The sequence below is a fragment of the Hypanus sabinus genome, chromosome 18 (genome assembly GCF_030144855.1).
Source record: "Hypanus sabinus isolate sHypSab1 chromosome 18, sHypSab1.hap1, whole genome shotgun sequence".
Taxonomy (NCBI): domain Eukaryota; kingdom Metazoa; phylum Chordata; class Chondrichthyes; order Myliobatiformes; family Dasyatidae; genus Hypanus; species Hypanus sabinus.
Genome location: NC_082723.1, coordinates 32,803,164 through 32,825,469, shown reverse-complemented (window position 1 = coordinate 32,825,469; position 22,306 = coordinate 32,803,164). Strand labels below are relative to the sequence as shown.

Below are 22,306 nucleotides of genomic sequence, written 5' to 3'. Positions count from 1 at the left end.
CGATTGTCCAGGCTGATGTAAGGTCAGTGATTGTGCGATTGTCCCAGGCTGGTGTAAGGTCAGTGATTGTTCGGTTGACCCAGGCTGAAGTAAGGTCAGTGATTGTCAAATCGTCGAAGGTTGATGTAAGTACAGTGATTGGCTTATGATCCCAGGCTGATGTAAGGTCAGTGATTGTACGATAGTCCCAGGCTGATGTAAAGTCTGTGATTGTCCGATTGTCCCAGGCTTATGTAAGTTCATTGATTGTCCGATTGTCCCAGGCTGATGTAAGGTCAGTGATTCTCCGATTGTCCCAGACTAATGTAAGGTCAGTGATTGTCCGATTGTCCCAGGCTGATGGAAGGTCAGTGATTGTCTGATTGTACCAGGATGATGTACGTTCATTGATTGTCCGATTGTCACCGGCTAATATAAGGTCAGTGATTGACCGATTGTCCGATTGGCAAAGGTTGATGTAAGGTCAGTGATTGTCAAATCGTCAAAGGTTGATGTAAGTTCAGTGATTGGCCGATGGTCCCAGGCTGATGTAAGGTCAGTGATTGTGCGTTTGTCCCAGGCTGATGTAAGGTAAGTGATTGGCCGATGGTGCCAGGCTGATGTAAGGTCAGTGATTGTCCGAATGTCCCAGGCTGATATAAATTCAGTAAATGTCTAATTGTCCAAGGGTGATGTAAGCACTGTGATTGTCCGATTCTCCCAGACTGATGTAATGTCAGTGATTGTCAAATCGTCAAAGGATGATGTAAGTTCAGTGATTGGCTTATGATCCCAGGCTGATGTAAGGTCAGTGATTGTACGATAGTCCCAGGCTGATGGAAGGTCAGTGATGGTCCAATTGTACCAGGATGATGTAAGTTCATTGATTGTCCGATTGTCCCAGGCTAATATAAGGTCAGTGATTGACCGATTGTCCGATTGGCAAAGGTTGATGTAAGGTCAGTGATTGTCAAGTCGTCAAAGGTTGATGTAAGTTCAGTGATTGGCCGATGGTCCCAGATTGATGTAAAGACCGTGTGTGTCCGATTGTCCAGGCTGATGTAAGGTCAGTGATTGTGCGATTGTCCCAGGCTGGTGTAAGGTCAGTGATTGTTCGGTTGACCCAGGCTGAAGTATGGTCAGTGATTGTCCGAATGTCCCACGCTGATGTAAATTCAGTAAATGTCTAATTGTCCAAGGGTGATGTAAGCACTGTGATTGTCCGATTCTCCCAGACTGATGTAAGGTCAGTGATTGTCAAATCGTCAAAGGTTGATGTAAGTACAGTCATTGGCTTATGATCCCAGGCTGATGTAAGGTCAGTGATTGTACCATAGTCCCAGGCTGATGTAAAGTCTGTGATTGTCCGATTGTCCCAGGCTAATGTAAGTTCATTGATTGTCCGATTGTCCCAGGCTGATGTAAGGTCAGTGATTCTCCGATTGTCCCAGACTAATGTAAGGTCAGTGATTGTCCGATTGTCCCAGGCTGATGGAAGGTCAGTGATTGTCTGATTGTACCAGGATGATGTACGTTCATTGATTGTCCGATTGTCCCCGGCTAATATAAGGTCCGTGATTGACCGATTGTCCGATTGGCAAAGGTTGATGTAAGGTCAGTGATTGTCAAATCGTCAAAGGTTGATGTAAGTTCAGTGATTGGCCGATGGTCCCAGGCTGATGTAAGGTCAGTGATTGTGCGTTTGTCCCAGGCTGATGTAAGATCAGTGATTGGCCGATGGTGCCAGTTTGATGTAAGGTCAGTGATTGGGCGATTATCCCAGGCTGATGTAAGGTCAGTGATTGTGCGATTGTCACAGGCTGGTGTAAGGTCAGTGATTGTTCGGTTGACCCAGGCTGAAGTAAGATCAGTGATTGGCCGATGGACCCAGGCGGATGTAAATTCAGTAAATGTCTAATTGTCCAAGGATGATGTAAGCACTGTGATTGTCCGATTCTCCCAGACTGATGCAAGGTCAGTGATTGTCAAATCGTCAAAGGTTGATGTAAGTTCAGTGATTGGCTGATGATCCCAGGCTGATGTAAGTTCAGTGATTGTCCGATTGTCCCAGGCAGATGTAAGGTCAGTGATTGTCCGGTTGACTCAGGGTGAAGTAAGGTCAGTGATTGTCTGATCGTCCCAGGCTGATGTAAATTCAGTAAATGTCTAAATGTCCAAGTCTGATGTAAGCACTGTGATTGTCCGATTCTCCCAGACGGATGTAAGGTCAGTGATTGTCCAATCGTCAAAAGTAGATGTAAGTTCATTGATTGCCCGATTGTCCCAGGCTGATGTAAGGTCAGTGATTGTCCGGCTGTCCCATACTAATGTAAGGTCTGTGATTGTCCGAATGTCCCACGCTGATGAAAGTTCATTGATTTTCCGATGGTCCCAGGCTAATGTAAGTTCAGTGATTGCCCTATTGTCCCAGGTTAATGTAAGGTCAGTAATTGTCCAATTGTCCCTGACTGATATAGGTGAGTGATTGTCCGATTCTCCCAGACTGATGTAAGGTCAGTGATTGTCCAATCGTCAAACGTTGATGTAAGTTCAGTGATTGTCCGATTGTCCCAAGCTGATGTAAGGTCACTGATTGACAGATTGTCCCAGGCTTATGTAAGGTAAGTGATTGTCCGATTGTCAAAGGTTGATGTAAGGTCAGTAATTGTCAAATCGTCAAAGGTTGATGTAAGTTCAGTGATTGGCCGATCGTCCCAGGCTGATGTAAGGTCAGTGATTGTCCGATTATCCCAGGCGGATGTAAGGTCAGTGATTGGGCGATTATCCCAGGCTGATGTAATGTCAGTGATTGTCCGATGGTCCCAGACTGATGTAAAGACCGTGAGGGTCCGATTGTCCAGGCTGATGTAAGGTCAGTGATTGTGCGATTGTCCCAGGCTGGTGTAAGGTCAGTGATTGTTCGGCTGACCCAGGCTGAAGTAAGGTTAGTGATTGTCCGAATGTCCCAGGCTGATGTAAATTCAATAAATGTCTAATTGTCCAAGGGTGATGTAAGGTCAGTGATTGTCCGGTTGACCCAGGCTGAAGTAAGCTCAGTGATTGTCCGAACGTCCCAGGCTGATGTAAATTGACGAAATATCTAATTGTCCAAGTCTGATGTAAGCACTGTGATTGTCCGATTCTCCCAGACGGATGTAAGGTCAGTGATTGTCCAATCGTCAAACGTTGATGTAAGTTCACTGATTGTCCGATTGTCCCAGGCTGATGTAAGGTCAGTGATTGTCCGGTTGTCCCAGACTAATGTAAGGTCCGTGATTGTCCGGTTGTCCCAGGCTGAGTAAGTTCAGTGATTAACCGATTGTCCCAGGCTGATGTAAGTTCATTGATTGTCCGATTGTCCCAGGCTGATGTAAGGTCAGTGATTCTCCGATTGTCCCAGACTAATGTAAGGTCAGTGATTGTCCGATTGTCCCAGGCTGATGGAAGGTCAGTGATTGTCTGATTGTACCAGGATGATGTACGTTCATTGATTGTCCGATTGTCCCCGGCTAATATAAGGTCCGTGATTGACCGATTGTCCGATTGGCAAAGGTTGATGTAAGGTCAGTGATTGTCAAATCGTCAAAGGTTGATGTAAGTTCAGTGATTGGCCGATGGTCCCAGGCTGATGTAAGGTCAGTGATTGTGCGTTTGTCCCAGGCTGATGTAAGATCAGTGATTGGCCGATGGTGCCAGTTTGATGTAAGGTCAGTGATTGGGCGATTATCCCAGGCTGATGTAAGGTCAGTGATTGTGCGATTGTCACAGGCTGGTGTAAGGTCAGTGATTGTTCGGTTGACCCAGGCTGAAGTAAGATCAGTGATTGGCCGATGGACCCAGGCGGATGTAAATTCAGTAAATGTCTAATTGTCCAAGGATGATGTAAGCACTGTGATTGTCCGATTCTCCCAGACTGATGCAAGGTCAGTGATTGTCAAATCGTCAAAGGTTGATGTAAGTTCAGTGATTGGCTGATGATCCCAGGCTGATGTAAGTTCAGTGATTGTCCGATTGTCCCAGGCAGATGTAAGGTCAGTGATTGTCCGGTTGACTCAGGGTGAAGTAAGGTCAGTGATTGTCCGATCGTCCCAGGCTGATGTAAATTCAGTAAATGTCTAAATGTCCAAGTCTGATGTAAGCACTGTGATTGTCCGATTCTCCCAGACGGATGTAAGGTCAGTGATTGTCCAATCGTCAAAAGTAGATGTAAGTTCATTGATTGCCCGATTGTCCCAGGCTGATGTAAGGTCAGTGATTGTCCGGCTGTCCCATACTAATGTAAGGTCTGTGATTGTCCGAATGTCCCACGCTGATGAAAGTTCATTGATTTTCCGATGGTCCCAGGCTAATGTAAGTTCAGTGATTGCCCTATTGTCCCAGGTTAATGTAAGGTCAGTAATTGTCCAATTGTCCCTGACTGATATAGGTGAGTGATTGTCCGATTCTCCCAGACTGATGTAAGGTCAGTGATTGTCCAATCGTCAAACGTTGATGTAAGTTCAGTGATTGTCCGATTGTCCCAAGCTGATGTAAGGTCACTGATTGACAGATTGTCCCAGGCTTATGTAAGGTAAGTGATTGTCCGATTGTCAAAGGTTGATGTAAGGTCAGTAATTGTCAAATCGTCAAAGGTTGATGTAAGTTCAGTGATTAGCCGATCGTCCCAGGCTGATGTAAGGTCAGTGATTGTCCGATTATCCCAGGCGGATGTAAGGTCAGTGATTGGGCGATTATCCCAGGCTGATGTAATGTCAGTGATTGTCCGATGGTCCCAGACTGATGTAAAGACCGTGAGGGTCCGATTGTCCAGGCTGATGTAAGGTCAGTGATTGTGCGATTGTCCCAGGCTGGTGTAAGGTCAGTGATTGTTCGGCTGACCCAGGCTGAAGTAAGGTTAGTGATTGTCCGAATGTCCCAGGCTGATGTAAATTCAATAAATGTCTAATTGTCCAAGGGTGATGTAAGGTCAGTGATTGTCCGGTTGACCCAGGCTGAAGTAAGCTCAGTGATTGTCCGAACGTCCCAGGCTGATGTAAATTGACGAAATATCTAATTGTCCAAGTCTGATGTAAGCACTGTGATTGTCCGATTCTCCCAGACGGATGTAAGGTCAGTGATTGTCCAATCGTCAAACGTTGATGTAAGTTCACTGATTGTCCGATTGTCCCAGGCTGATGTAAGGTCAGTGATTGTCCGGTTGTCCCAGACTAATGTAAGGTCCGTGATTGTCCGGTTGTCCCAGGCTGAGTAAGTTCAGTGATTAACCGATTGTCCCAGGCTGATGTAAGGTCAGTGATTCTCCGATTTGCAAAGGTTGATGTCAGGTCAGTGATTGTCAAATCGTCAAAGGTTTATGTAAGTTCAGTGATTGGTCGATGGTCCCAGGCTGATGTAAGTTCATTGATTGTCCGATTGTCCCAGGCTGATGTAAGGTCAGTGATTGTCCGGTTGTCCCAGACTAATGTACGGTCCGTGATTGTCCGATTGTCCCAGGCTGATGTAAGATCAGTGATTGTCCAATTGTCCCAGGCTGATGTAAGGTCAGTAATTGTCCAATTGTCCCACACTGATATAAGGTGAGTGATTGTCCGATTGTCTTAGGCTGATGTCAGGTCAGTGATTGTCCAATTGTCCCAGGCTGATGTATGGTCAGTGATTGTCCGATTGTCCCAGGCTGATGTAAGGCCCGTAATTGTCCAATTGTCCCTGACTGATATAAGGTGTGTGATTGTCCGATTGTCCCAGGTTGATGTAAGGTCAGTGATTGTCCGATTGTCCCAGACTGATGTAAGGTGAGTGGTTGTCCGATTCTCCCAGGCTGATGTAAGGTCAGTGATTGTCCGAATGTCCCAGGCTGATGAAATTTCATTGATTTTCCGATTGTCCAAGGCTAATGTAAGGTCAGTGATTGTCCGATTGTCCCAGGCTGATGTAAGGTCACTGATTGACAGATTGTCCCAGGCTTATGGAAGGTCAGTGATTGTCCGATTGTCAAAGGTTGATGTAAGGTCAGTGATTGTCAAATCGTCAAAGGTTGATGTAAGTTCAGTGATTGGCCGATGGTCCCAGGCTAATGTAAGGTCAGTGATTGTCCGATTGTCCCAGGCGGATGTAAGGTCAGTGATTGGGCGATTATCCCAGGCTGATGTAATGTCAGTGATTGTCCGATGGTCCCAGACTGATGTAAAGACCGTGAGTGTCCGATTGTCCAGGCTGATGTAAGGTCAGTAATTGTGCGATTGTCCTAGGCTGGTGTAAGGTCAGTGATTCTTCGGTTGACCCAGGCTGAAGTAAGGTCAGTGATTGTCCGAATGTCCCAGGCTGATATAAATTCAGTAAATGTCTAATTGTCGAAGGGTGATGTAAGCATTGTGATTGTCCGATTCTCCCAGACTGATGTAAGGTCAGTGATTGTCAAATCGTCAAAGGTTGATGTAAGTTCAGTGATTGGCTTATGATCCCAGGCTGATGTAAGGTCAGTGATTGTCCGATTGTGCCAGGCTGATATAAGGTCAGTGATTGTCCGATTGTACCAGGATAATGTAAGTTCATTGATTGTCTGATTGTCCCAGGCTAATTTAAGGTAAGTGATTGACCGATTGTCCTAGGCTGATGTATGGCAGTTATTGTCAAATCGTCAAAGGTTGATGTAAGGTCAGTGATTGTTCAATTGTCCCAGGCTGATGTAACGTCAGTGATTTTCCGATTGTCCCAGGCTGATGTAAGGTCAGGAATTGTACAATTGTCCCAGATTGATATAAGGTGAGTGATTGTCCGATTGACCCAGGTTGATGTAAGGTCAGTGATTGTCCGATTGTCCCAGACTGATGCAAGATCAGTGATTGTCCGATTTTCCCAGGCTGATGTAAGTTCAGTGATTGTCCGAATGTCCCAGGCTGATGAAAGTTCATTGATTTTCCGATGGTACCAGGCTAATGTAAGGTCAGTGATTGCCCTATTGTCCCAGGTTAATGTAAGGTCAGTAATTGTCCAATTGTCCCTGACTGATATAAGGTGAGTGATTGTCCGATTCTCCCAGACTGATGTAACGTCAGTGATTGTCCAATCGTCAAACGTTGATGTAAGTTCAGTGATTGTCCGATTGTCCCAGGCTGATGAAAGTTCATTGATTTTCCGATTGTCCATGGCTAATGTAAGGTCACTGATTGCCCTATTGTCCCAGGTTAATGTAAGGTCAGTAATTGTCCAATTGTCCCTGACTGATATAAGGTGAGTGATTGTCCGATTCTCCAAGACTGATGTAAGGTCAGTGATTGTCCAATCGTCTAACGTTGATGTAAGTTCAGTGATTGTCCGATTGTCCCAGGCTGATGTCAGGTCACTGATTGACAGATTGTCCCAGGCTTATGGAAGGTCAGTGATTGTCCGATTGTCAAAGGTTGATGTAAGGTCAGTGGTTGTCAAATCGTCAAAGGTTGATGTAAGATCAGTGATTGGCCGATGGTGCCAGTTTGATGTAAGGTCAGTGATTGTTCGGTTGACCCAGGCTGAAGTAAGGTCAGTGATTGTCCGAATGTCCCAGGCTGATGTAAATTCAGTAAATGTCTAATTGTCCAAGGGTGATGTAAGCACTGTGATTGTCCGATTCTCCCAGACTGATGTAAGGTCAGTGATTGTCAAATCGTCAAAGGTTGATGTAAGGTCAGTGATTGGCTTATGATCCCAGGCTGATGTAAGGTCAGTGATTGTACGATAGTCCCAGGCTGATGTAATGTCTGTGATTGTCCGATTGTCCCAGGCTTATGTAAGTTCATTGATTGTCCGATTGTCCCAGGCTGATGTAAGGTCAGTGATTCTCCGATTGTCCCAGACTAATGTAAGGTCAGTGATTGTCCGATTGTCCCAGGCTGATGGAAGGTCAGTGATTGTCTGATTGTACCAGGATGATGTAAGTTCATTGATTGTCCGATTGTCCCAGGCTAATATAAGGTCAGTGATTGACCGATTGTCCGATTGGCAAAGGTTGATGTAAGGTCAGTGATTGTCAAATCGTCAAAGGTTGATGTAAGATCAGTGATTGGCCGATGGTCTCAGGCTGATGTAAGGTCAGTGATTGTGCGTTTGTCCCGGCTGATGTAAGGTAAGTGATTGGCCGATGGTCCAAGGCTGATGTAAGGTTAGTGATTGTCCGATTGTCCCAGGCTGATGTAAGGTCAGTGATTGTCCGGTTGTGCCAGACTAATGTATGGTCCGTGATTGTCCGATTGTCCCAGGCGGATGTAAGGTCAGTGATTGACCTATTGTCAAAGGTTGATGTAAGGTCAGTGGTTGTCAAATCGTCAAAGGTTGATGTAAGATCAGTGATTGGCCGATGGTGCCAGTTTGATGTAAGGTCAGTGATTGGGCGATTATCCCAGGCTGATGTAAGGTCAGTGATTGTGCTATTGTCACAGGCTGGTGTAAGGTCAGTGATTGTTCGGTTGACCCAGGCTGAAGTAAGATCAGTGATTGGCCGATGGACCCAGGCGGATGTAAATTCAGTAAATGTCTAATTGTCCAAGGGTGATGTAAGCACTGTGATTGTCCGATTCTCACAGACTGATGTAAGGTCAGTGATTGTCAAATCGTCAAAGGTTGATGTAAGGTCAGTGATTGGCTTATGATCCCAGGCTGATGTAAGGTCAGTGATTGTACGATAGTCCCAGGCTGATGTAATGTCTGTGATTGTCCGATTGTCCCAGGCTTATGTAAGTTCATTGATTGTCCGATTGTCCCAGGCTGATGTAAGGTCAGTGATTCTCCGATTGTCCCAGACTAATGTAAGGTCAGTGATTGTCCGATTGTCCCAGGCTGATGGAAGGTCAGTGATTGTCTGATTGTACCAGGATGATGTAAGTTCATTGATTGTCCGATTGTCCCAGGCTAATATAAGGTCAGTGATTGACCGATTGTCCGATTGGCAAAGGTTGATGTAAGGTCAGTGATTGTCAAATCGTCAAAGGTTGATGTAAGATCAGTGATTGGCCGATGGTCCCAGGCTGATGTAAGGTCAGTGATTGTGCGTTTGTCCCGGCTGATGTAAGGTAAGTGATTGGCCGATGGTCCAAGGCTGATGTAAGGTTAGTGATTGTCCGATTGTCCCAGGCTGATGTAAGGTCAGTGATTGTCCGGTTGTGCCAGACTAATGTATGGTCCGTGATTGTCTGATTGTCCCAGGCTGATGTAAATTCCGTAAATGTCTAAATGTCCAAGTCTGATGTAAGCACTGTGATTGTCCGATTCTCCCAGGCTGATGTAAGGACAGTGATTGTCCGGTTGTCCCAGGCTGATGTAAGTTCAGGGATTGACGGATTGTCCCAGGCTGATGTAAAGTCAGTGATGTCCGGTTGTGCCAGACTAATGTATGGTCCGTGATTGTCCGATTGTCCCAGGCTGATGTAAATTCCGTAAATGTCTAAATGTCCAAGTCTGATGTAAGCACTGTGATTGTCCGATTCTCCCAGGCTGATGTAAGGACAGTGATTGTCCGGTTGTCCCAGGCTGATGTAAGTTCAGGGATTGACGGATTGTCCCAGGCTGATGTAAGGTCAGTGATTGTCTGATTTGCAAAGGTTGATGTAAGGTCAGTGATTGTCAAATCGTCAATGGTTTCTGTAAGATCAGTGATTGTCCAATTGTCCCAGGCTGATGTAAGGTCATTGATTGTCCGATTGTCCCAGGCTGATGTAAGGTCAGTAATTGTCCAATTGTCCCACACTGATATAAGGTGAGTGATTGTCCGATTGTCTTAGGCTGATGTCAGGTCAGTGATTGTCCAATTGTCCCAGGCTGATGTATGGTCAGTGATTGTCCGATTGTCCCAGGCTGATGTAAGGTCAGTAATTGTCCAATTGTCCCTGACTGATATAAGGTGAGTGATTGTCCGATTCTCCCAGGTTGATGTAAGGTCAGTGATTGTCCGATTGTCCCAGGCTGATGTAAGGACAGTGATTGTCCGGTTTACCCAGGCTGAAGTAAGTTAAGTGACTGTCCGAATGTCCCAGGCTGATGTAAATTCAGTCAATGTCTAATTTTCCAAGGCTGATCTAAGCACTGTCATTGTCCGATTCTCCCAGACTAATGTAAGGTCAGTGATTGTCAAATCGTCAATGGTTGATGTAAGTTCTGTGATTGGCCGATGGACCCAGGCGGATGTAAATTCAGTAAATGTCTAATTGTCCAAGGGTGATGTAAGCACTGTGATTGTCCGATTCTCCCAGACTGATGCAAGGTCAGTGATTGTCAAATCGTCAAAGGTTGATCTAAGTTCAGTGATTGGCTGATGATCCCAGGCTGATGTAAGTTCAGTGATTGTCCGATTGTCCCAGGCAGATGTAAGGTCAGTGATTGTCCGGTTGACCCAGGGTGAAGTAAGGTCAGTGATTGTCCGATCGTCCCAGGCTGATGTAAGGACAGTGATTGTCCGGTTGTCCCAGGCTGATGTAAGTTCAGGGATTGACGGATTGTCCCAGGCTGATGTAAGGTCAGTGATTGTCTGATTTGCAAAGGTTGATGTAAGGTCAGTGATTGTCAAATCGTCAATGGTTTCTGTAAGATCAGTGATTGTCCAATTGTCCCAGGCTGATGTAAGGTCATTGATTGTCCGATTGTCCCAGGCTGATGTAAGGTCAATAATTGTCCAATTGTCCCACACTGATATAAGGTGAGTGATTGTCCGATTGTCTTAGGCTGATGTCAGGTCAGTGATTGTCCAATTGTCCCAGGCTGATGTATGGTCAGTGATTGTCCGATTGTCCCAGGCTGATGTAAGGTCAGTAATTGTCCAATTGTCCCTGACTGATATAAGGTGAGTGATTGTCCGATTCTCCCAGGTTGATGTAAGGTCAGTGATTGTCCGATTGTCCCAGGCTGATGTAAGGACAGTGATTGTCCGGTTTACCCAGGCTGAAGTAAGTTAAGTGACTGTCCGAATGTCCCAGGCTGATGTAAATTCAGTCAATGTCTAATTGTCCAAGGCTGATCTAAGCACTGTCATTGTCCGATTCTCCCAGACTAATGTAAGCTCAGTGATTGTCAAATCGTCAATGGTTGATGTAAGTTCTGTGATTGGCAGATGATCCCAGGCTGATGTAATTTCAGTGATTGTCCGATTGTCCCAGGCTGATGTAAGGTCAGTGATTGTACGATAGTTCCAGGCTGATAAGATCAGTGATTGTCCAATTGTCCCAGGCTGATGTAAGTTCATTGATTGTCGGATTCTCCCAGGCTAATGTAAGATCAGTAATTGTCCAATTGTCCCAGACTGATATAAGGTGAGTGATTGTCCGATTGTCTTAGGCTGATGTCAGGTCAGTGATTGTCCAATTGTCCCAGGCTGATGTATGGTCAGTGATTATCCGATTGTCCCAGGCTGATGTAAGGTCCGTGATTGTCCGATTGTCCCAGACTGATGTAAGCACAGTGATTGTCCGGTTGTCCTGACCTAGACTAATGTAAGGTCCGTGATTGTCCGATTGTCCCAGGCTGATGTAAGGTCTCTGATTGTCCAATTGTCCCAGGCTAACCAAAGGTCAGTGATTGTCCGATTGTCCCAGGCTGATGTCAGGTCAGTAATTGTCCAATTGTCCCACCCTGATATAAGGTGACTGATTGTCCGATTGTCTTAGGCTGATGTAAGGTCAGTGATTGTGCAATTGTCCCAGGCTGATGCCTGGTCAGTGATTGTCCGATTGTCCCAGGCTGATGTAATTTCCGTAATTGTCCAATTGTCCCTGACTGATATAAGGTGTGTGATTGTCCGATTGTCCCAGGTTGATGTAAGGTCAGTGATTGTCCGATTGTCCCAGACTGATGTAAGGTCAGTGGTTGTCCGATTCTCACAGGCTGATGTAAGGTCAGTGATTGTCCGAATGTCCCAGGCTGATGGAAGTTCAATGATTTTCCGATTGTCCCAGACTAATGTAAGGTCAGTGATTGCCCGATTGTCCCAGGTTAATGTAAGGTCAGTAATTGTCCAATTGTCCCTGACTGATATAAGGTGAGTGATTCTCCGATTGTCCCAGGCTGATATAAGGTCACCGATTGTGCGATTGTCCCAGGCTGGTGTAAGGTCAGTGATTGTTCGGTTGACCCAGGCTGAAGTAAGGTCAGTGATTGTCCGAATGTCCAAGGCGGATGTAAATTCACTAAATGTCTAATTGTCCAATGGTGATGTAAGCACTGTGATAGTCCGATTCTCCCAGACAGATGTAAGGTGAGTGATTGTCAAATCGTCAAAGGTTGATGTAAGTTCAGTGATTGGCTGATGATCCCAGGCTGATGTAAGGTCAGTGATTGTCCGATTGTCCCAGGCTGATGTAAGGTCAGTGGTTGTACGATAGTCCCAGGCTGAAGTAAAGTCTGTGATTGATCGATTGTCCCAGGCTGATGTAAGGTCAGTGATTGTACGATAGTCCCAGGCTGATGTAAGGTCAGTGATTGTCCGATTGTCCCAGACTAATGTAAGGTCAGTGATTGTCCGATTGTCCCAGGCTGATGTAAGGTCAGTGATTGTCCGATTCTACCAGGATGATGTAAGTTCATTGATTGTCCGATTGTCCCAGGCTAATATAAGGTCAGTGATTGACCGATTGTCCCAGTCTGATGTAAGGTCAGTGATTGTCCGATTGGAAAAGGTTGATGTATGGTCAGTGATTGTCAAATCGTCAAAGGTTGATGTAAGTTCAGTGATTGGCCGATGGTCCCAGGCTAATGTAAGTTCAGTGATTGTCCGATTGCCCTAGGCTGATGTAAGGTCAGTGATTGTGCGATTGTCCCAGGCTGGTGTAAGGTCAGTGATTGTTCGGTTGACCCAGGCTGAAGTAAGGTCAGTGATTGTCCGAATGTCCCAGGCTGATGTAAGGTCAGTGATTGTCCGATTTGCAAAGGTTGATGTAACGTCAGTGATTGTCAAATCGTCAAAGGTTTATGTAAGTTCAGTGATTGGTCGATGGTCCCAGGCGGATGTAAGTTCATTGATTGTCCGATTGTCCCAGGCTGATGTAAGGTCAGTGATTGTCCGGTTGTCCCAGACTAATGTAAGGTCCGTGATTGTCCAATTGTCCCAGGCTGATGTAAGGTGATTGATTGTCCGAATGTCCCAGGCTGATGGAAGTTCATTGATTTTCCGGTTGTCCCAGGCTAACGTAAGGTCAGTGATTGCCCGATTGTCCCAGGTTAATGTCAGGTCAGTGATTGTCCGATTGTCCCAGGCTGATGTAACGTGAGTGTTTGTCCGATTGTCCCAGGCTGATGTAAGGTCAGTGATTGTCCGATTGTCCCAGACTGATGTATGGTCAATGATTGTGCGATTGTCCCAGGTTGATGTAAGGTCAGTGATTGTCCGGTTGACCCAGGCTGAAGTAAGGTCAGTGACTGTCCGAAAGTCCCAGGCTGATGTAAATTCAGTAAATGTCCAATTGTCCAAGGCTGATGTAAGGGCTGTGATTGTCCGATTCTCCCAGACTGATGTAAGGTCAGTGATTGTCCGATTGTACCAGGCTGATGTAAGTTCAGTGATTGTTCAATCGTCAAAGTTTGATGTAAGTTCAGTGATTGTCCGAATCTCCCTGACTGATGTAAGGTGAGTGATTGTCCGATTCTCCCAGACTAATGTAAGGGCAGTGATTGTCCGATTGTACCAGGCTGATGTAAGGTCAGTGATTGTCCGATTGTACCAGGAGGATGTAAGTTCATTGATTGTCCGATTGTCCCAGGCTAATATAAGGTCAGTGATTGACCGATTGTCGCAGGCTGGTGTAAGTTCAGTGATTGTCCAATTGTCAAAGTTTGATGTAATTTCAGTGATTGTCCGAATCTCCAAGACTGATGTAAGGTGAGTGATTGTCCGATTCTCCCAGACTAATGTAAGGGCAGTGATTGTCCGATTGTACCAGGCTGATGTAAGGTCAGTGATTGTCCGATTGTACCAGGAGGATGTAAGTTCATTGATTGTCCGATTGTCCCAGGCTGATGTAAGGTCAGTAATTGTCCAGTTGTCCCTGACTGATATAAGGTGAGTGATTGTCCGATTCTCCCAGGCTGATGTAAGGTCAGTGATTGTCCGATTGACCCCGATTGATGTAAGGTCAGTGATTGTCCGATTGTCCCAGTCTGATGTAAGATCTGTGATTGTCCGAATGTCCCAGGCTGATGGAAGTTCATTGATTTTCCGATTGTCCCAGGCTAATGTAAGGTCAGTGATTGCCCGATTGTCCCAGGTTAATGTACGGTAAGTGATTGTCCGATTGTCCCAGGTTAATGTAAGTTCAGTGATGGTCCGATTGTCCCAGGCTGATGTAAGGTCATTGATTGTCCGAATGTCCCAGGCTGATGTAAGGTCAGTGATTGTCCGATTGACCCCGACTGATGTAAGGTCAGTGATTGTCCGATTGTCCCAGTCTGATGTAAGATCTGTGATTGTCCGAATGTCCCAGGCTGATGGAAGTTCATTGATTTTCCGATTGTCCCAGGCTAATGTAAGGTCAGTGATTGCCCGATTGTCCCAGGTTAATGTAAGGTAAGTGATTGTCCGATTGTCCCAGGTTAATGTAAGTTCAGTGATGGTCCGATTGTCCCAGACAGATGTATGGTCAGTTATTTTCCGATTGTCCGAGGCTGCTGTAAGATCAGTGATTGTCCGAATGTACCAGGCTGATGTAAGTTCATTAATTGTCCGAATGTCCCAGGCTGATGTAAAGTCAGTAAATGTCCAATTGTCCAAGGGTGATGTAAGGACTGTGATTGTCCGATTCTCCCAGACTGATGTAATGTCAGTGATTGTTCGATTGTCCCAGGCTGATGTAAGGTCAGTGATTGTCAAATCGTCAAAGGTTGATGTAAGGTCAGTGATTGGCTGATGATCCCTGACTGATATAAGGTGAGTGATTGTCCGATTGTCCCAGGCTGATGTAAGGTCAGTGATTGTCCGGTTGACCCAGGCAGAAGTAAGGTCAGTGACTGTCCGAATGTCCCAGGCTGATGTAAATTCAGTAAATGGCTAATTGTCCAAGGCAGATGTAAGGTCAGTGATTGTCCGATGGTCCCAGACTGATGTAAGGACCGTGATTGTCCGATTGTCCAGGCTGACGTAAGGTCAGTGATTGTGCGTTTGTCCCAGGCTGATGTGAGGACAGTGATTGTCCGATTGTCCCAGGCTGGTGTAAGGTAAGTGATTGTCCGGTTGACCCAGGCTGAAGTAAGGAAAGTGGCTGTCCGAGTGTCCCAGGCTGATGTAAGTTCAGTCAATGTCTAATTCTCCAAGGCTGATCTAAGCACTGTGATTGTCCGATTCTCCCAGACTGATGTAAGGTCAGTGATTGTCAAATCGTCAAAGGTTGATCTACGTTCAGTGATTGGCTGATGATCCCAGTCTGATGTAAGTTCATTGATTGTCCGATTGTCCCAGGCTAATGTAAGATCAGTAATTGTCCAATTGCCCGGGACTGATATAAGGTGAGTGATTGTCCGATTGTCCCAGGCTGATGTAAGGTCATTGATTGTCCGAATGTCCCAGGCTGATGTAAGGTCAGTGATTGTCCGATTGTCAAAGGTTGATGTAAGGTCAGTGATTGTCCGATTGTCCCAGTCTGATGTAAGATCTGTGATTGTCCGAATGTCCCAGGCTGATGGAAGTTCATTGATTTTCCGATTGTCCCAGGCTAATGTAAGGTCAGTGATTGCCCGATTGTCCCAGGTTAATGTAAGGTAAGTGATTGTCCGATTGTCCCAGGTTAATGTAAGTTCAGTGATGGTCCGATTGTCCCAGACAGATGTATGGTCAGTTATTTTCCGATTGTCCGAGGCTGCTGTAAGATCAGTGATTGTCCGAATGTACCAGGCTGATGTAAGTTCATTAATTGTCCGAATGTCCCAGGCTGATGTAAAGTCAGTAAATGTCCAATTGTCCAAGGGTGATGTAAGGACTGTGATTGTCCGATTCTCCCAGACTGATGTAATGTCAGTGATTGTTCGATTGTCCCAGGCTGATGTAATGTCAGTGATTGTCCGATTGTCCCAGGCTGATGTAAGGTCAGTGATTGTCCGATTGTACCAGGCTGATGTAAGTTCAGTGATTGTTCAATCGTCAAAGTTCGATGTAAGTTCAGTGATTGTCCGAATCTCCCAGACTGATGTAAGGTGAGTGATTGTCCGATTCTCCCAGACTAATGTAAGGCCAGTGATTGTCCGATTGTACCAGGCTGATGTAAGGTCAGTGATTGTCCGATTGTACCAGGAGGATGTAAGTACATTGATTGTCCGATTGTCCCAGGCTAATATAAGGTCAGTGATTGACCGATTGTCGCAGGCTAGTGTAAGTTCAGTGATTGTCCAATTGTCAAAGTTTGATGTAATTTCAGTGATTGTCCGAATCTCCAAGACTGATGTAAGGTGAGTGATTGTCCGATTCTCCCAGACTAATGTAAGGGCAGTGATTGTCCGATTGTACCAGGCTGATGTAAGGTCAGTGATTGTCCGATTGTACCAGGAGGATGTAAGTTCATTGATTGTCCGATTGTCCCAGGCTGATGTAAGGTCAGTAATTGTCCAGTTGTCCCTGACTGATATAAGGTGAGTGATTGTCCGATTCTCCCAGGCTGATGTAAGGTCAGTGATTGTCCGATTGACCCCGATTGATGTAAGGTCAGTGATTGTCCGATTGTCCCAGTCTGATGTAAGATCTGTGATTGTCCGAATGTCCCAGGCTGATGGAAGTTCATTGATTTTCCGATTGTCCCAGGCTAATGTAAGGTCAGTGATTGCCCGATTGTCCCAGGTTAATGTACGGTAAGTGATTGTCCGATTGTCCCAGGTTAATGTAAGTTCAGTGATGGTCCGATTGTCCCAGGCTGATGTAAGGTCATTGATTGTCCGAATGTCCCAGGCTGATGTAAGGTCAGTGATTGTCCGATTGACCCCGACTGATGTAAGGTCAGTGATTGTCCGATTGTCCCAGTCTGATGTAAGATCTGTGATTGTCCGAATGTCCCAGGCTGATGGAAGTTCATTGATTTTCCGATTGTCCCAGGCTAATGTAAGGTCAGTGATTGCCCGATTGTCCCAGGTTAATGTAAGGTAAGTGATTGTCCGATTGTCCCAGGTTAATGTAAGTTCAGTGATGGTCCGATTGTCCCAGACAGATGTATGGTCAGTTATTTTCCGATTGTCCGAGGCTGCTGTAAGATCAGTGATTGTCCGAATGTACCAGGCTGATGTAAGTTCATTAATTGTCCGAATGTCCCAGGCTGATGTAAGGTCAGTAATTGTCCTATTGTCCCTGACTGATATAAGGTGAGTGATTGTCCGATTGTCCCAGGTTGATGTAAGGTCAGTGATTGTTCGATTGTCCCAGGCTGATGTAAGATCAATGATTGTCCGATTGTCCCAGGCTGATGTAAGGGCAGTGATTGTCGGATTGGCAAAGATTGATGTAAGGTCAGTGATTGCCCGATTATCCCAGGTTAATGTAAGGTACGTGATTGTCCGATTGTCCCAGACAGATGTAAGGTCAGTGAATGTCGGATTGCCCCAGGCTAATGTAAGTTCAGTGATTGTACGATAGTTCCAGGCTGATGTAAGTTCTGTGATTGTCCGATTGTCCCAGGCTTATGTAAGTTAATTGATTGTCCGATTGTCCCAGGCTGATGTAATGTCAGTGATTGTCCGATTGTCAAAGGTTGATGTAAGGTCAGTGACTGTCAAATCGTCAAAGGTTTATGGAAGTTCAGTGATTGGTCGATGGTCCCAGGCTGATGTAAGGGCAGTGATTGCCCGATTGTCCCAGGTTAATGTAAGGTCAGTGATTGTCTGATTGTCCCAGGCTAATGTAAGTTCAGTGATTGCCCGATTGTCCCAGGCTAATGTAAGGTCAGTGATTGTCCGAATGTCCCAGGCTGATGTAAATTCAGTAAATGTCTAATTGTCCAAGGGTGATGTAAGCACTGTGATTGTCCGATTCTCCCAGGCTGATGTAAGGTCAGTGATTGTCCGTTTGTCCCAGGCTGATGTAAGGTCAGTGATTGTCAAATCGTCAAAGGTTGATGTAAGGTCAGTGATTGGCTGATGATCCCTGACTGATATAAGGTGAGTGATTGTCCGATTGTCCCAGGCTGATGTAAGGTCAGTGATTGTCCGGTTGACCCAGGCAGAAGTAAGGTCAGTGACTGTCCGAATGTCCCAGGCTGATGTAAATTCAGTAAATGGCTAATTGTCCAAGGCAGATGTAAGGACAGTGATTGTCCGATTGTCAAAGGTTGATGTAAGGTCAGTGATTGTCAAATCGTCAAAGGTTGATGTAAGTTCAGTGATTGGCCGATGGTCCCAGGCTAAAGTAAGGGCAATGATTGTCCGATTGTCCCAGGCTGATGAATGGTCAGTGATTGGGCTATTATCCCAGGCTGATGTAAGGTCAGTGATTGTCCAATTGTCCCAGGCTGATGTAAATTCAGTAAATGTCCAATAGTCCCAGGCTGATGTAACTTCAGTGATTGTCCGATTCTCCCAGGCTGGTGTAAGTTCAGTGATTGTCCAATTGTCAAAGGTTGATGTAAGTTCAGTGATTGTCCGATTGTCCCAGGCTGATGTAAGATCAGTTATTGTCCGATTGTCCCAGACAAATGTAAGGTCAGTGATTGTCCGATTGTCCCATGCTGATGTAAGGTCATTTATTGTCCGATTGTCTGATGCTGCTGTAAGATCAGTGATTGTCCGAATGTACCAGGCGGAGGTAAGGTCAGTGATTGGGCGATTGTCCCAGGCTGATGTAATGTTACTGATTGTCCGATTGTCCCAGGCTGATGTAAGGTCAGTAATCGTCCAATTGTCCCAGACTGATATAAGGGGAGTGATTGTCCGATTGTCTTAGGCTGATGTCAGGGCAGTGATTGTCCAATTGTCCCAGACAGATGTAAGGTCAGTGATTGTCCGATTGTCCCAGACGGATGTAAGGTCAGTGATAGTCCGATTGTCCCAGGCTGATGTAAGGTCACTGATTGTGCGATTGTCCCAGGCTGTTGTCAGGTCAGTGATTGTCCGATTGTCACAGGCTGATGTTATGTCAGTGATTGTCCGATTGTCCCCGGCTGATGTAAGGTCAGTAATTGTCCGAAAGGCCAGACCTGCTGTAAGGACTGTGTTTGTCCGATTCACCCAGACTGGTGTAAGGTCAGTGATTGTCCTATTGTCCCCGGCTAGTGTAAGTTCAGTGGTTGTCCGATTGACCCAGGCTGATATAATGTCAGTGATTGTAAAATCGTCAGAGGTTGATGTAAGTTCAGTGATTGGCCGATGGTCCCAGGCTGATGTCAGGTCAGTGATTGTCCGAATGTCCCAGGTGGATGTAAGGTCAGTGATTGTGCGGTTGTCCCAGGCTGGAGTATGGTCATTGCTTGTCCGATTGCCCCAGGCTGATGTAAGTTCAGTGATTGTCCGATTTTTCCCAGGCTAATGTAAGGTCAGTGATTGTAAAATCGTCAAAGGTTGATGTAAGTTCAGTGACTGTCCGATGGTCCCAGGCAGATGTAAGGTCAGTGATGTCCGATTGACCCAGGCTGATGTAAGTTCAGTGATTGTGCGACTGTTCCAGGCTGATGTAAGGTCAGTGATTGTCCGGTTGACCCAGGCTGAAGTAAGCTCAGTTATTGACCGATTGCCAAAGGTTGCTGTAATGTCAGTGATTGTCAAATCCTCAAAGGTTGATGTAAGGTCAGTGATTGTCCGATTGTTCCAGGCGGATGTAAGGTCAGTGATTGTACGATAGTTCCAGGCTCATGTAAGGTCTGTGATTATCCGATTGTCCCAGGCTGATGTAAGGTCAGTGATTGTCCAATCGTCTAACGTTGATGTAAGTTCAGTGATTGTCCGATTGTCCCAGGCTGATGTCAGGTCACTGATTGACAGATTGTCCCAGGCTTATGGAAGGTCAGTGATTGTCCGATTGTCAAAGGTTGATGTAAGGTCAGTGGTTGTCAAATCGTCAAAGGTTGATGTAAGATCAGTGATTGGCCGATGGTGCCAGTTTGATGTAAGGTCAGTGATTGTTCGGTTGACCCAGGCTGAAGTAAGGTCAGTGATTGTCCGAATGTCCCAGGCTGATGTAAATTCAGTAAATGTCTAATTGTCCAAGGGTGATGTAAGCACTGTGATTGTCCGATTCTCCCAGACTGATGTAAGGTCAGTGATTGTACGATAGTCCCAGGCTGATGTAATGTCTGTGATTGTCCGATTGTCCCAGGCTTATGTAAGTTCATTGATTGTCCGATTGTCCCAGGCTGATGTAAGGTCAGTGATTCTCCGATTGTCCCAGACTAATGTAAGGTCAGTGATTGTCCGATTGTCCCAGGCTGATGGAAGGTCAGTGATTGTCTGATTGTACCAGGATGATGTAAGTTCATTGATTGTCCGATTGTCCCAGGCTAATATAAGGTCAGTGATTGACCGATTGTCCGATTGGCAAAGGTTGATGTAAGGTCAGTGATTGTCAAATCGTCAAAGGTTGATGTAAGATCAGTGATTGGCCGATGGTCTCAGGCTGATGTAAGGTCAGTGATTGTGCGTTTGTCCCGGCTGATGTAAGGTAAGTGATTGGCCGATGGTCCAAGGCTGATGTAAGGTTAGTGATTGTCCGATTGTCCCAGGCTGATGTAAGGTCAGTGATTGTCCGGTTGTGCCAGACTAATGTATGGTCCGTGATTGTCCGATTGTCCCAGGCGGATGTAAGGTCAGTGATTGACCTATTGTCAAAGGTTGATGTAAGGTCAGTGGTTGTCAAATCGTCAAAGGTTGATGTAAGATCAGTGATTGGCCGATGGTGCCAGTTTGATGTAAGGTCAGTGATTGGGCGATTATCCCAGGCTGATGTAAGGTCAGTGATTGTGCTATTGTCACAGGCTGGTGTAAGGTCAGTGATTGTTCGGTTGACCCAGGCTGAAGTAAGATCAGTGATTGGCCGATGGACCCAGGCGGATGTAAATTCAGTAAATGTCTAATTGTCCAAGGGTGATGTAAGCACTGTGATTGTCCGATTCTCACAGACTGATGTAAGGTCAGTGATTGTCAAATCGTCAAAGGTTGATGTAAGGTCAGTGATTGGCTTATGATCCCAGGCTGATGTAAGGTCAGTGATTGTACGATAGTCCCAGGCTGATGTAATGTCTGTGATTGTCCGATTGTCCCAGGCTTATGTAAGTTCATTGATTGTCCGATTGTCCCAGGCTGATGTAAGGTCAGTGATTCTCCGATTGTCCCAGACTAATGTAAGGTCAGTGATTGTCCGATTGTCCCAGGCTGATGGAAGGTCAGTGATTGTCTGATTGTACCAGGATGATGTAAGTTCATTGATTGTCCGATTGTCCCAGGCTAATATAAGGTCAGTGATTGACCGATTGTCCGATTGGCAAAGGTTGATGTAAGGTCAGTGATTGTCAAATCGTCAAAGGTTGATGTAAGATCAGTGATTGGCCGATGGTCCCAGGCTGATGTAAGGTCAGTGATTGTGCGTTTGTCCCGGCTGATGTAAGGTAAGTGATTGGCCGATGGTCCAAGGCTGATGTAAGGTTAGTGATTGTCCGATTGTCCCAGGCTGATGTAAGGTCAGTGATTGTCCGGTTGTGCCAGACTAATGTATGGTCCGTGATTGTCTGATTGTCCCAGGCTGATGTAAATTCCGTAAATGTCTAAATGTCCAAGTCTGATGTAAGCACTGTGATTGTCCGATTCTCCCAGGCTGATGTAAGGACAGTGATTGTCCGGTTGTCCCAGGCTGATGTAAGTTCAGGGATTGACGGATTGTCCCAGGCTGATGTAAAGTCAGTGATGTCCGGTTGTGCCAGACTAATGTATGGTCCGTGATTGTCCGATTGTCCCAGGCTGATGTAAATTCCGTAAATGTCTAAATGTCCAAGTCTGATGTAAGCACTGTGATTGTCCGATTCTCCCAGGCTGATGTAAGGACAGTGATTGTCCGGTTGTCCCAGGCTGATGTAAGTTCAGGGATTGACGGATTGTCCCAGGCTGATGTAAGGTCAGTGATTGTCTGATTTGCAAAGGTTGATGTAAGGTCAGTGATTGTCAAATCGTCAATGGTTTCTGTAAGATCAGTGATTGTCCAATTGTCCCAGGCTGATGTAAGGTCATTGATTGTCCGATTGTCCCAGGCTGATGTAAGGTCAGTAATTGTCCAATTGTCCCACACTGATATAAGGTGAGTGATTGTCCGATTGTCTTAGGCTGATGTCAGGTCAGTGATTGTCCAATTGTCCCAGGCTGATGTATGGTCAGTGATTGTCCGATTGTCCCAGGCTGATGTAAGGTCAGTAATTGTCCAATTGTC

The 22,306-nt window shown here is 45.7% G+C and overlaps 1 protein-coding gene across 7 annotated transcripts in view; it reads left to right on the top strand.

Annotated features, from left to right (window-relative positions):
• rgs3a (regulator of G protein signaling 3a) overlaps positions 1–22,306 on the top strand; it is a 453,555-nt gene that overhangs the window by 135,890 nt on the left and 295,359 nt on the right. The gene's annotated exons all lie outside the window — the stretch shown is intronic.